Raw genomic sequence first — 14,644 nt, 5'->3', positions numbered from 1 at the left:
AAAAGAAAGAAAACTTTGACACAACAACTGCAGAAATCATATAAAGAAGGGTTGCAAATTTAGTTTCTATACACATACACACACATAGTAATCACTATAAACAATGTCTGCCGAAGCTCTTGCTACTGAACTTGTTAAAGTCGTTTTTCAAAAGCTGGCTGATGAAGCCTTCAAGAGATATGTTCGCTCTCAGGGAATTCACAACGAGCTGAAGGAACTTAAGAGGACATTGTCCAGTATCCAAGATCTACTTATTGATGCCTCTCAGAAGGAAGTAACCAATAAAACTGTCGAATCATGGCTGAATGATCTCAAACATCTGGCTTACGACATCGATGATGTACTTGACGATGTGGCCACCGAAGCTATGCATCGCGAGCTAACCCCAGAATCAGGAGCCAGCACCAGCAAGGTAAGAAAACTCATCCCAACTTGCTGCACAAATTTCTCACTAAGTCATAGGTTGTGTCACAAGTTAGATAGTATTAACAAAGAGTTGGAGCATCTAGAAAAACGAAAGAAGGATCTAGGCTTGATTAAGAAAGATGAAAAGCCGGAAGATACTAGCAAAAGAAGTGAAACCTCTTTGCCAGAACCCGATGTTGTTGGAAGAGAAGTTGAGAAAGAGAAATTGTTCAATAAGTTGTTGGGGGATGATCAGTCATCTAAGGAAAACTTTAGCGTAGTACCCATAGTTGGTATGGGCGGGGTTGGTAAGACCACTCTAGCTAGACTTTTGTATAACGATACAAAGGTGAAGGGTCACTCTAAACCCAAGGCGTGGGTTTGTGTTTCAGATGATTTTGATATATTTAAAATAAGTGATACCATCCTTCAATCCGTGACTAGAGAAAAAAAGGAATATAAAGATTTAAATCAGCTTCAAATAGCTCTCACGGAGCAATTTATGGGCAAACGATTTCTACTAGTAGTTGATGATGTGTGGCATGAAAACGATGACGATTGGGAAAGCCTAGTGCGCCCATTTCGTTCATGTGCTTCTGGAAGTAGGATTATCATGACAGCCCGAAATAATCGGTTGCTCATAAAGCTAGGTTTTGATAATCTAGATCGTCTTGAGAGTTTGTCTCATGAAGATGCATTGTCTTTATTTGCTCTACACGCATTAGATGTAGATAACTTTGATTCACACGCATCGTTTAAACAATATGGTGAAGACATTGTGAAAAAGTGTGCTGGTTTGCCTTTGGCTTTGAAGGCAATCGGAAGACTATTGAGGACAAAAACAAGTGTAGAAGATTGGGATGAAGTGTTAAATAGTGAGGTATGGAATTTAGAAATTAGTGATAAGATTGTTCCGGCTCTTAGGCTGAGCTATTTTGATCTTTCTACCGATTTAAAGCAGTTGTTTGCATACTGCTCCTTGTTCCCAAAAGACTTTTTGTTTGACAAGGAGGAGTTGGTATTATTATGGATGGCAGAAGGGTTTTTGAACCCAACAAATGCAATCAAGTCGCCAGAACATCTGGGCCATGAATACTTTGAAATTTTGTTATCAAGGTCATTTTTTCAGCATGCGCCTAATGAGAGATCGATGTTTATGATGCACGACTTAATGAATGACTTGGCCACCTTTGTTGCTGGAGAATTTTTCTTAAGGCTTGAGAATCATACGGAGACAAGGAAGGAAGATTTGGAAAAGCATCGCCATGTCTTTTACCCACGAGAAATATGTAGGTTACTATAAGCTTGAGGCATTTAAACGAGCCAAAAGCTTGAGAACATTTTTATCAGTATCTGCCGGGGTGGCTCAAAATCAGAACGACTTTTTCTTATCTAATAAAATTTTGGTTGGCTTACTTCTTAAGTTAACATTGTTAAGGGTTCTTTCTTTGAGTTATGCTTACATAACTGAGGTGCCAGAGTTCATCGGTAGTTTCAAGTATTTACGGTATCTTAACTTAGCCGGGACTAGTATCGAAGAGTTACCTGAGAATATTTGCAATCTGTATAATTTACAGACACTAATTGTTTTTAGCTGTCGTCGGTTATCTAAGTTGCCTAAAAGCTTCTCAAAGCTTAAAAAATTGAGACATTTTGACATAAGGGATACTCGGCTTTTGGAGAAGCTGCCTTTAGGGATTGGTGAGATGGAAAGCCTACAAACTCTCTCCAAGATCATCATTGGAGGAGACGATGGCTTTGCAATAACCGAGCTTAAAGGTTTAAAGAATCTCCATGGGAAATTATCCATTGAGGGATTGCACAGAGTGTCAAGCGCAATGCATGCACGGGAGGCAAACTTATCACTAAAAAGGATTACCGAATTAGAGTTAAATTGGGTTGATGTGTTTGATGATTCTCGAAGGGTTTCACTTGAAAAGGAGGTTCTTTATGAGCTAAAACCTCATAATAATACGTTGGAGAGTATTCAACTTAAGTCTTATGGCGGGATAGAGTTTCCAAATTGGGTTGGGGATCCATCTTTTTTTAATTTGGTTCATGTGTCGATAATTGGCTGTAAAAAGTGTACGTCTCTACCCTCACTTGGGAAACTACCGTCACTTAAGAAGTTATTTATACAAGGCTTGGATGAGGTTATATGCATAGGTTCGGAGTTAACCGGAACCAGTGGTGTTGCCTTTCCTTCACTTGAAATTCTAAGTTTTATAAATATGTCACGGTGGGAGGAATGGTCGACCAATAATCAGGTCTTCGATGCAATGTTTCCATGCCTTCAAGAGTTTCATATTAAAAAATGTCCCAATCTGGTAGACATCTCACTTGATGCACTACTTTTACTCCGGGTTCTGGAAATTGGTGAATGTGGAGATGGTGTGTTGAGAAGACTGGCTCGGGCCGCTTCATCTGTGACCAAGTTGAAAATATATTCTATTTCAGGGTTTACAGATGAATTATGGAGAGGTGTTATAAAGTACCTTGGGGCAGTTGAAGAAGTAAGTATCAAGAACTGTCATGATATAAGATACTTGTGGGAATCAGAAGAAAAGGCGAGTAAGGTTCTTTTGAATTTAAATAAATTGACCGTAGATAGCTGTAATAATCTAGTGAGTTTAGGAGAGAAAGAGGAGAAGGATAACGTTGGGAGCAGCCTCCTATCGTCGCTTTTGATGTTGGATATCTTAAATTGTCATAGCATGGAGCGTTGTTATTGTCCAAATAGCGTTGGCATTGATAGTTTGACGATCAGTTATTGTACATCACTTACATGTCTCTCCTTCCCAACCGCAGGAGGGGGGAAGAAGCTCAAGTTACTTAATATATACGGTTGTGATAAACTAATTGAAAACATCGCAAGCATGCCGAACCTTGAAAAAGTAAGTACTTCTAACTGGGCAGTTCTCAAATCGGTCTTTCGATTGAGTAACTTTACTCACCTCGCTGAGCTGCATATAAGTTGTCAATCTATTGAGTCGTTTCCTAACCTTTCGCTATCGAAGCTCACAGTTTTATACATAACTAACTGTGAAAATCTGAAATCAGTCTTTCATTTAAGTAAACTCATTTACCTCACTGAACTGAGAATAATAGCTTGTCCATGTATCGAGTCATTGCCCGACCTTCAACTATTGAACCTCACTGCTTTGTCAATAATTCATTGTAGAAATTTGGAGTCATTTCCTAATCTATCAAATCTTCCCATGTTAAATAATCTGGACATCACATATTGTCCAAGTATGGATCCTCCTTTTCCTAGCGGCCTTTGGCCTCTTAAATTGGTTTCACTTACATTAGGGGGTTTGAAAAAGCCTATCTCAGAGTGGGGTGCTCATAATTTTCCAACTTCGCTTATTGAACTAACATTATTAAGGGATCCCGATGTGAGTGATTTTAGTCAGTTATCCCATATTTTTCCTCCGTCTCTTACTTATCTTGAGATATATGGTTTTGATCAACTGGAATCACTTTCAATGGGACTCGAACACCTCACATCCCTTCAGCATCTCGTCATTGACGAGTGCCCAAAGATGAAACATCTACCGAAACTGTTGTTGCCTTCCCTTTTGAGGTTGGAAATGCTTGGATGCCCAAATCTGGAAGGAATGTGTAATGGAAGAGGCTCCCAGTATTGGCCACCATCTCTCATATCCCATGTATCAAAATAGACTACAGGTACTTGTTTATTAAATAGCCTCTAATTTCTATATGCATAAATGAAGTGTTTTGAGGGTTTATGTGAACATTTTCTCAAAGATGATCAACTGGTATTCTGAGCCAATTTCATTATCCATTTTGTAGTTTCTTGAACTGCGTTTGTTCGACTTGAAAACTATACCAACATATTTGATTTTATCAGAGGTTTCAATTTAGTGGGACAAACTTATATTAGTATATAACTTATTACAACTAAAATTTGCAGCTATCTATAACCATGATCACATCTAAGGTATCTTCTGGATGATGGATTAATCACACGTCCACGGGGACAGGTGACAGGAAAACTCGCACATAATAAGTGAATAACTATCAAAGTGTCGGTATAAGTGTAAGTTCCTTTACGCCAACAATATTTGGCCATCCTATAGTAAATCAATTAACCTGGTCTTGATTATTGGTACTATTAATGATATAACACAGGTTTTATTCATGATTCATGAAACTGTGAAAGCACAAGATGGCTTCTGGTAAGCATATACGCACTTTTTTCGCGTTTACAAATAATGGGTGGGTTGGATAAACAGGTCCGAATTAAAAAAAATAGTTTGGAGTTTTTAGTCGGGTTGAAACGGGTCAGATTGGAGAGTTGGACTCTTTTAATTTTCTTTTAATCTTATTGCTAGCTAATGTTTTAACTATGATTAAAAAAACACACTATTTTAAACTTCTTTAAATGGAGTGATTAGAAGGTATTATGCCTTTTGATTATGCAAGTATACTTTTGTGTGAGTATACTTATACGTCATACATATACGCTCACAACCTTCAGGCTATTCTTTTGACCAAAGCAAAGTATCTAGATTATCATAAAATGTATATTGTCGAGTACGGTTTTGACAAGATGTGCTGTTTTGATGTAGAAAATAGAAGCAGCAGGACATGCAAAGAATTTGTTTTGGACAAGATATTGTGTATAGGCAGATTAAAATCTTTGCTAACTTGCTTCGTTTCAAGATGAACAACGAAAACAAAAGTGCGAAATACAAAATCACGTGTAATCATCACAATGACGATGATACGAAACTGATTCATGATTTAGCAAACTTGTATTTGGAGCAACTAGACACATGGAAGTGGAGAGAGTTCTGCATTTCTATATGTATATTTTTGTTATGTTTTTTGTTATAACGTTAATCGTTATTTAAAAAGTTTAGCTTATATATTTCGTTACTCGCTATGACTTCGGGCCTTTTCATTTTGAATCAGCCGATGTATTTAAATCCTTGGAGACGGCCCTGCCTTTGTCCATAACAAATACTACGTGTACAACAATGGATGTTCATCTTTGACAATGTTACGCCGTCCAACATAGTATTGATGGTCTCACAAGGATAAGTCGATCATTATTTGTGCATAGTTCATGAAGGTATACCAAAGTTACGATCAATCAAACAGTCAATACAAATAAATTTAAAAAAATAGAAAATTAGAGATGTTTCATCATCACTTTTCATATGTACTAGATGTCCTCAGTAGCTCTGTAAGTCAGTGTAAAATTCACTTAAACCACAAAATAATATTTTGTGGGTGTATATGTGACGTTGAAGTAATCATCTATCAATGGAAGTAAAATCTTTAGGATCGAGTTATGCACTGTTTTACTAATAGTTGATCTTGTTTGAATGTAGGTGTACATTACCAGTTAAAGTGAAGTGTAAACCAATGAGACTCATTTGTTTGAACCAAAGAACACAAGCATAAGATATCGATGAGAAAAATAAGTTGAAAGTTGACTTCATGTTTAACAAATGAGTCGCTTTACAACTTGAATAATTAATAAATAACTATTATTTCTTCATTATCACATCAAAGAAACTATATATGACATTAATCTTAAGTTTTTGAATAATCGACCCTCATTCATAAGCTAGATTGTTTGTAACGTTCTGGCCAAATTTATTTATTATATAACTTCTTGAAAAATATATTATTATTTAAATTATTTTTTAAATGGCAAAAGCTTTTAAATACTACACTTCCACCTTACCTCGCAGTTGTAAGGATATAAACCCTCATTGGTTTGCGATAAAGCCATGGGCACTCGTATTCATTGGGGAAGATTTGTTGGGACACGGATCGTAGCTAAATACTTCATTAGCACGTCAACTACCAATAATCAATATTCTAACTGGTCACCTATGGATAATCACCTAAAGATCTATCACATAAACCGTACCAACCGAACAAAGATATATATGTCGCTCACACATCACCGATGTCATGTCGTTGTCTCACTGACGGACAATATATTGACATATACATCGGCGATAGCTTACCTGGGATTTACTTTTGTCAATAGTTTCATCGTCACCCTGTCAGAATCCATTGGTATTTATGGCTTTTAAAAATAAATAATGTAAGGCCCCGAACCCGGTGACCCTACTTTAGCGTCGGATTTACTCATAAACACGGTTCTTCAAATCAGAGTTTATTAAAACTTTTCGCGGAATATAAAACATCAATCATTTGTTACAAAACATTAAATCTTTTCTTTGATACCATAACACAAAACTTTATATTTAAAACATCTTTACTTCTTTCTTCAGATGCCAGCCGTTCAATCCATGCCGTGTGTCATCCTCATGCTAACTCTATAATCAGCTCACCTGCGTGCATACTAAAAGTCAGCTACGCTGAGTGAGTTCTAGTTAATCAGGCAACATACAATTTTATTCTCATATATTTCTTAACGTATCCGAAGACACACATTTCTACCTTAACCTCGTATAAATATCCATGGGAGGATCATCACGTAATATCTATTAAAAGAACCTTACCATTACCATACTATATATAATTTCCATAGGAAGAACACTCTGTATACTTTCCATAGAAGGAACACTTTACTATCCATTGAAGGAACACTATACTTTCCATAGAAGGAACCCTATACTTTCCATTGAAGGAACACTATACTTTCCATAGAAGGAACCCTATACTTTCCATAGAAGGAACACTATACTTCCCATAAAAGGAACATTATACTTTCCATAAAAGGAACATTTTACTTTCCATAAAAGGAACATTATACTATCCATGTAAGGAACTCTATATATATCCATGTAAGGAGCTAGTCACTTCCCTTGACGATACGTGCAATATCCGAAGATCGTTCACGTACCGGCAAGCAATCATTCATCTATTTCACATTATCCATATAAGGCATACACATAAAATTTATATCCTTTCGTTCATACTTTCTTACTTTCCTTAGTATTATCTTACTTTCATATCTTACGTTATAAAGAGCATTACGCCCTACATTCCTCGAGTATTACTAGGGCTCGGTACCCTCTTCGTAACCATACAACCATACGTTATCATTTCTTTCTTCTGTTATCTCTATCATGTTCATATACATAAACATACATAACATACTTACCTTATACATAGCGTTACAACCTGACAGTACGTGCAATATCCGAAGATCGTTCACGTACCATCAAGCAATCATTCATACATTTCACATTATCCACATAAGGCATACACTTATCTCTTAGGATAAGTGTATTAACAAACATATTGAGTATGCACACAGCCCCGAAAACGTAACACATAAATGGGGCTAGAAACTCACCTGAACTCTGCTTCTTTTTCTGATAGCTGTAAATCCCTTCTTTAACTGAGCTCGGCTGACTGAACAAGTTACACGTATCAATTAACTATCACCTCTCATAATGTATTTCTATCTTTATATGACCCACAACGAACGGGGGTCCGGGGGCAGCGCCCCTGGCAGCGGGGTCTAGGGGCGGTAGCCCCTAGCAGGGTCCAAGGGGCAGAGCCCCTGGCTGGGGTCGAGCTGCCAGGTCAGCTTGGAAAAATTTTATTTCCATTAACTGTCTTAACACATTTTCCATTAGGTTTTTAATTTATTTTCTAAAAGAACTTCACTTTAGGCGAAGTTAAACCTCGGGCGAACTTGGCTTCAGGCGAAGTTAAACCTTAGGCGAACTTGGCTTTAGGCGAAGTTAAACCTTAGGCGAACTTGGCTTCAGGCGAAGTTATCCTTAGGCGAACTTGGCTTCAGGCGAAGTTAAACCTCGGGCGAACTTGGCTTCAGGCGAAGTTATCCTTAGGCGAACTTGGCTTCAGGCGAAGTTATCCTTAGGCGAACTTGGCCGTAGGCGAAGTTATCCTTAGGCGAAGTTACGCTTGAAGGCGAAGTTACGCTTGAAGGCGAAGTTCATCAGGCGAAGTTAATCTTGCAGGCGAAGTTATCGCGCTGCAGATCTGTTTGCCCATAAATCCTTCGTTTCTTAGCCAAATAACTCGATTTTGGTACCCACGGAATCGTATGATCGGCGCCTACAAATCCCAACCATCAAATCGGCCTAAAATCGACGTTTTAGGGGTCCGATTTGGGCAGTTTGGGTTTCGGGTCCGGTTAACCCATCCAATCCTAACCATTTTCAGTAATATTAGCTTTGTTGGATTTGTTCTTACCTTACCAACTCAGATCTATCAACAAAATCTCGGGTCTCGGCTTCGAATCTTGATCGGTTAGAATGTGTGTTTTGAGTGTGTGAAGAAATAGATGTAAATGAAAGATATTTTGGGTTTAGGGGATATTTATATCCCTGGAATCCCATTCTCATTTAACCCATCTCAATTAATCCAAATCCATAAACAACGTCCATTACCCGACACTAGCCCGACCCATACCAACTCCTATTCTTTTATTTATTTCCTGATAACCCGAGTAAACTTTCCCTCTATTATTAAGTAATATAATTAATATTATCTTGAAATTTCGGGATGTTACAAATAAAAAGTGAAAAATTTTAACATATTTTTAAATAAATATTACGATAATTTATGAAAACATGAAGTTATAAAATCCGTAATGATCTCCGTCAACAAATTCTATGTTGATAACAAAAGAATCAAAATTAGCAACAAAATAATAGCAGCAAATACTTATAATAGTATAAAAAAACATAATAATAACAACAAAATGTAAATCAACAAATACCTAGAACATCTCATAATCAGAAATCAGCAAATACGAACTAAAAATAATAGCAAACACTTATAAAAACAAACCTAATAATAACAGCAAATTGGTTCTCATTGTTTTTATATTAAAAATAATTTGTATTTCATCCTAAAACTATATATATATATATATATATATATATATTTATATATATATATAAGAGAAGTATAGTTTGAAAATCCTCGTGAGTTGAGAAAATCTGTGAAAACCCTATGTAACATCGTTTTTTTTTGTTACATGTAATGTATGTTGTTACATTTAATACAAAACATAAAAAAAATATTTTGCTATTTTTTTTACGTTTTTTGTAATTTTTATATATGTTTTCAGGAGAGAGAAAATGTAAATAAACTTTAACATTTTTTATTAACTTTAATTGTGGACCACAAGATTTAATCTTTAATTAAAACATATTATTGAGAATGAGTTTCTAAAGTTTTCACAACTAAAATGGGTTTTTATTCTAACTATATATATATATATATATATATATATATATATATATATATATATATATATATATATATATATTCATGTGCATGCATCCAGTAATTGTGTTCAGAGTGTTGGATGTGACTACGTACGGGCCGAGGAGGCAGAATGGGGAGCACCACCCCATTCTTGAAATATCAGGAAAGGGGTGTGTTGGTGCGGGCTGTTCTCGCCTATAGAGACATTTCACACATATTTCTCCCAACAAACAACATTGTACAAAGGCATGGAACAATCGGATCTCATTCCTGAGTCGAGTAGTACTCAATACCGGCACTAGGGCTCTTTTTTTTGACATGACCATGTCGAGTAGTTGCGTGGCCGCGAAACAAGTGTGTCAACAAGGGTGCTAGTGGCAAAAACCTTGAAGAGAAACCTATAACCGGTGAAATCCGATGACACTAACATGTGACCAGTGACGGGGCAACAACATGACCGTGTCAGTTGGAAAGCTTGTAACTAGTGAAAATCTCGAGGACACAACCGTATCGATTAGTGATCGGGTCATCACATGACCATGCCAGCTAAAAAAACTGGACAGCTGATCATCGGCCTAAGGAACATGAACATATATGTTGATCTGCGACATAACCACGTCAGCCCCTATTCATGAAACTTGATCTTATTTCAAGTATCACGATTAAGGCTGTCTCTGAGAATTCCTTAAAATTTTGTGGCTCGAGATAAACATAAAAAAGAGCATCTGAACCCTTTTTTTTTGTGATAAATTATTTAACAATAATACACATACAGATTAGAGCAAAAAAAAAATTCATAAGAGTTTCTAAAATAGCTCGTATAAAATACAAAGAAAGTTTTTTCTATAAAAATTAAAACACTATCAATGAGAATTGTGGGAGTTGAATCCATAACCTTTAATTCCACATATACCACTCTTTCCATTGCACAAAGTCATCTTGCAGACTTATGTTTTAAAACTATATTATATATATGTTTTCAACAATTATGGGCTCTCTTAAGAATGAGTCTGGATCTGTCGCCCTCGACCTCCCTTCGGGCCGATCATGATATTGTATTTAATGGTTTTTTGGTCTGATGCCAACTTGTTAGAATTTATAATTGTCAAAATGATAATCAGAGTCCAAAATAACACCCAAATCATATTGAATAAATTGATTTGAAAATTACACCACAACGAAGAACTCAAAATCTCAAATACGAACCTCTAAAATCACAATCAGATAATCAAATTCAATGATCTAAATCAAGGAACACTCAATTTAACAGGTAAGAACTCTAAACAAGATGAACGTGAATCAAAACCCTAGATATCGTAACCACTTCTCTAACAAACTTGAGAGAAAAGAAAAACGAGTGTGTTAAAAATAAAGTGATTAATGGTCTCTTTTATAAACCACGCATGAGTCTTCAACTCATTTGCATTGTAAGTCTAGGGCTGTTCAAAAAGCTCGAGGCTCGAAACTTGGGCTCGTGGCTCGCTCGATAAAAACTCGAATAAAACTAACTATAAAAAGTTGATTTGAAACATCCTGATTTGGATCATTTTTGTAACCGAGCCAAATCGACTCAGGCTCGGCTTGAGTCATGGCTCGGTTCGTTGGCTCGATCTTAAGCTCGTTTAACTTCAAAATTGAGCTAGAGCCTAGCTAAGTTACCACGTTTAATTTCGAGCCCGAGCTTGAAACCACCCTAGCTCGACTCGGGCTCGAATTGCAAACATATTTGTAAGTTGTAACCAGCTTCAGCCTTCATGTCCAAGTTTTTAAATTCAAGCCCATCAGCCCAGTAAGCTTTAAATCAGCAGCCCAACGAACTCAGCAGCCCAAACTCTTATCCAGCTAACAACTTATATGTAGGGGTGTTTTAATCCTTATTTTTACCTCTTATAACATAACTTATCAACTTATCACTTCACACAATAAAAAAAATTCAAACACTTTTTTAATTTTTTAAAAAGGTTTAAGTTTGCTAAATTAGCAATCCCAAACACCCCTTAATATCCGGTAGCATGCACAAATAAACATTGAATTGCATTACTAATTAAATATGAAGTTCGAAGATGTCCTTTCTAGTTTTTTACAATGCATACATGTTTTGGGAGACTTTGCATGCCTTTTAAATGTCTTGGGAATACTGTCGCTTTGCAAACGAATACAATGAAAATTTAAATGTATGGCATGAAATTGTGCAAAGTGTTCTGATGTATATTCTCTTTAAATGTCTGGAATGTCGAACTTAGTGTTAAAGATCTCAGCAGAAATTAATCAATAACATCAAAGATTAATATGAACTCATAGATATAAAATTGGAAGAGAATTTACAATACTGAATTAGGGCTTTTTTTATTCTCGAGTGAATTACGAATTTATAGAAAGAAAAATGAATGAAAAGGATTCGGAAACAAGAGAGAATTTATGAACTAGTTATCGGCTAACTAGAACCCTAATTTTTTACCAAATCGAGCAAACGGTCAAAACGATAATGGTTAGATATGAATAAAAACATAAAAATGGGAGCAAGTCTATATTATATGATTTCTAACATTAGTACAACTATAACAAAATTGTGGCTTAACATGTAAGCATATAAGATATATACGCTGAACATATACGCCGCATATGTTATAGGCGTGTAACTTACACGCCGTATGACATATACGCCCACGTATGTTAATTTGTATATATATTGTTCTTTGTTTCTGATATTCAGTACTGTACATGCTCAGCGTATATATCTTTTACGCTTACATAACATTACTTTTTCTTTCTAATCACTAATCAGGTTCTGCTGTTAATTGCAAATTTGTTATTTCAGTATTTAGTTGCCACCACTGCAAGTATAATTAATACTTGTGTTGCATTTAGTATTTTTGGTCTACATAAGAAAATGAATGAATGAATGAAAAATTTATACAGTTTGAATTCTTTGGATTTCTTAACTTTTTTTCCTAATATATTTTTGTTTGTATTAAATGCTTATTAATCGATTTCCAACATTAGTATAACTAACATTAACACGGATAACTTATCATAAAAAAATATGTTATTTCAATATTTAGTTGGCCACAATTAAATGCATAACTACTACTTGAGTAGCATTAAGTATACCTTCGTCTACAAAAAGGCGAAGAACGAATATATATAATTTATACTTGAATTGGATTTCTTCATCTTTCTTCTCATTTCTCCTCATCTGGCTGATCAAGCCAACATCCCGAAACTACACGTTCAACCTCACAAAATCCTCCTATCCCGACAGTCACGGATCCAGGAATTTTTTCCGAGTGTGCACAGTTTTTAGATGCTCTAATTTTATATAGTCGAATATAAAAATATTTGGGTCGGTTTGACGATTCAGGTAAAGTTCATCACATGCTATTTCTTTATGCTGAAAATTCATTATATATTTGTGCATCTATACTAAAGCTAACTCTAAAATCAGGGCCTTTTCGTGACATTATTATTAGTTTCTCAACAACTAATTCATCACCTTTTTCTTAGTCTAATCCTAGTATGGGTCAAATTGTGCAAATAATAAAAACAGTTACATAAAACATATTTACAAATTGAGTCAAGTCGTGCTTCACAACTGAAAAACAGTTTGAAAGACCATTAGTGTTCTTGAGAAAATCTAGTTGTGTTTGTTGCCATGTCATGTAGAAAACACTACAAAATGCTAAAAGTTTGCATGAGATAAGATGGAATTATCAAAAATCAAGTAACAAAGTATCATAAAAATGATATGATAAATGCCTGCTTTGCGACTTCTACCTTTTCTTATCTGCAAACTGCAATAAAAAGACAAAGAAAAAATAAACTCGAATCATTCTTTTAATATTCTTTCAAATAGTGTGAGAATATTAGTGTAAGTTTAACTGCATAAGTATAAAATGTTAGTGTGTCACTAACTTGCAAGAAACTAAGAAACACAAATACGTGCATGTCGACTTCAGTTTTGATATATAAAAAGCATCAAACTAACAATGAAAAGTAAAAAAAAAAATAATAATAAACTAAAAAATTAAATAAGGCCTAGACTAAGAGAAAATCAATAAGTAAAACAAATAAAGAAAAAACTTTAAAAGTATCGTTTAATTTACTTTCTTTTACATTGCTTTGTAGTTTTATCTCAAACATGGATGATATGATTCTCAAACTATATATAATAGTAATCACTTAATAATCAGAAGCTAACCAATAGCATTTGAAACAATTTTTATAGAAGTGAAAGAAAGCTTCTTATCAATTCCATTAATTCTAGTTTGTTCCTTCAATATTATCCAAAGCAACACATTCATACCCTCACATAAAGATTATAAACCAAGTATTGATGTGAACAAACCGTGGAATGGAGGAGAGGAGGCGACTGCTATGGGATGTGTTTGAAACCCTAAAAATATTAAAACAAAGCTTAGACCATGTTAAAAAAAAGTAAAATAAATTTAAAAAAACAAACAAGCAAAACGTACGGTAGCAGAATCGAACATGAGACATCTATGTTAATAAAAAGCATCTTAACCACTCCACCAACTCCTAGTAAGGTGGTGCACTCCAATTTTATAAGTGGTGTACTCCAGATTTTATATACACAATTACACTATAATTTCGAAACTCGGGGGATTTCCGTACACCCCCAAACTTCAATGTAAGTTCGCCCCTGTATCCCGATCCCATCTTTCCCCACCGTGCCAAGTCATTTCGTCTTGCAGATAAAGAATGCCTTTCCTAGACTCCTTTATTTTCCACACTTGGCCCCCAAATTATCTCATCATCGAATGTTTCCATTACTTCACCGCCTTTGATTGCATTGACGGTGCTCTTGGCTCATTTGTTTGTTTTTCCATGATCTTCGTGGTTTACAAATATCACAACAAAGGGGATGAAACCGGTTACTAGAACATAAATGCTCACAAGTATGCATACAAGGCGCTGAAAGCCGCCACCAACAAATTTAGCATAGTTAATTTGTTGGGAGAATGTGGCTTTGCTAAGTTCTTCGTGGGCCGGTTAATTTTTGGACTAACACTTGCTG

At 35.5% G+C, this 14,644-nt stretch overlaps 1 pseudogene; it reads left to right on the top strand.

Annotated features, from left to right (window-relative positions):
* Positions 1-101: 101 nt before the first annotated feature.
* LOC143626093 (putative disease resistance RPP13-like protein 1) lies at positions 102-4,406 on the top strand (annotated as a pseudogene).
* The last annotated feature ends 10,238 nt before the right edge of the window (positions 4,407-14,644 follow it).

The sequence above is a fragment of the Bidens hawaiensis genome, unplaced genomic scaffold, assembly GCF_021521415.1.
Source record: "Bidens hawaiensis isolate Kalapana, Puna unplaced genomic scaffold, B.hawaiensis_p1.1 tig00004282_1, whole genome shotgun sequence".
Lineage (NCBI taxonomy): Eukaryota > Viridiplantae > Streptophyta > Magnoliopsida > Asterales > Asteraceae > Bidens > Bidens hawaiensis.
This window is presented reverse-complemented; position numbering and strand designations above follow the sequence as displayed.